Raw genomic sequence first — 1483 nt, 5'->3', positions numbered from 1 at the left:
TGCACATTTTCCATTTATAAATGAGAATTATATTTGAAGAAGTTTGAAGATGTTAAACAGTTACATCTTTGCCAAAGATTTAAGACTGCTTTAAAAACCGCTGAACACAATTAAATTCCTTACAATTATGAAGCCACCCAGTTATTTTTCGTGAAGTATATGTGTTGGAAAGACGAATGGCGTCACATGGTGGGTATCAATATAGCATGATTTTGTCTCTACTCTTGTCCCCTGTAGCGACAGAGGCGTGCATCAGCCAGTAACACAGAAACAGAGGCATCAAAAGACCAACAAGGTGCTAAACACGGCCAAGGAGACAGCACCCTGAGCCTGACAGCTGAGGAGGTAATAACTGTGGTGTTTGACAGGACGTGTGTGATTCTGCTAAATTAAGACATTATAGGAACCTGAAAACTCTATTTAAAGCTGAGTCTATTTCAGAAAATTTCTTTTGTTTCTCACAAATATAGATCAAAGTGCTGAGGAAAATAAAGGAGGAATATGAGAGACGAGGAGGCTTCATTAGGATCTTTCCCACTGCAGAAACATGGGAGCTCTATGGGTAAGCTGAGCCAAGAAGGAGCGGACAGATCACTTGCAATCCCCAAGGGGTGCTTATCTATAATGTTATTAATATGTGTCCTCAAATGAGAGTAGACATTTAGGCTAAATGAATGCAATCAGTTCCTAAAGCCAGACCATGACTCCTCTTGACTGTGTCTAATTACTAACTACCAGACTAAGGTGTGGCTACAAATTTACTGACTTATTTGTTGTCAGAACGTATTTGTTGAACTCTGTGTATTGTGTTCCAAGGAAGCCTTATATCCCACAGTGAGTTACTGTCGAAATGGCATTGAAACTCCTATTAGAGAGGAAATCCCTTTTTGTGCTTACAACTCATATTCCTATATGAGCATATGTTGCTTGATTAGATCCACGGGTCTCTTAGCAGCAGGGATTTTGTGGCATTTTAAAAAGCATATTATTGAGCAGTCTGGGAAATTATTGGTGCGTTTAATAGCAGCTGCTTCCAGAGTAGCTATATCACAGAAGCCCCATTTTAACACATTTGCCGCAAAATAAGGTGGTCAAGGCTCAATGGGGCCGCTGCCTTTATGATTATTGTAATTTGCTCATTATCTTCTTCTCTCAGTGGATATCTGGAGTCCAAGACATCAATGAACTACATGTTGGCAAACAGACTTTTCCATGGAAGGTAAGCATTTCCATTGTGGTCGGGATTGGGGAATAAATCTCTCCATCAGTTTGTGGAAACGGTTGGATTCGAACGTGGCGTTTGTTTGGTCTTTCGATTGGATAGGTGAGGGGAACAGCTGAAAAGATGAAGCACAGTCAACTTTTCCAGCGCGCCCAATGTCTATGTGTCTATGTGGCATTGTGGTGTCGATTTGGGGGCGGGAGGGGGAAAGACAGTTACAGATGAACTGTGTCTTTTTATTGAACCACATTTTTGTTATTT

General features: G+C 40.7%; 1 long non-coding RNA gene across 1 annotated transcript; it reads left to right on the top strand.

Moving 5' to 3' along the window:
- The first annotated feature begins 255 nt into the window (after positions 1-255).
- On the top strand, positions 256-1220 carry LOC111665457 (uncharacterized). The gene is made up of 3 exons (XR_015437915.1): positions 256-345; positions 471-562; positions 1157-1220. It is a non-coding gene; the product is annotated as an uncharacterized LOC111665457 (long non-coding RNA).
- The last annotated feature ends 263 nt before the right edge of the window (positions 1221-1483 follow it).

The sequence above is a fragment of the Seriola lalandi genome, unplaced genomic scaffold (assembly GCF_002814215.2).
Source record: "Seriola lalandi dorsalis isolate HSWRI2012SDOR001 ecotype SW California unplaced genomic scaffold, Sedor1 jcf7180002002255, whole genome shotgun sequence".
Classification (NCBI taxonomy): Eukaryota; Metazoa; Chordata; class Actinopteri; order Carangiformes; family Carangidae; genus Seriola; species Seriola lalandi.
The sequence above is the reverse complement of the archived record's forward strand: the minus strand, read 5'-3'. Positions and strand labels throughout refer to the sequence as shown.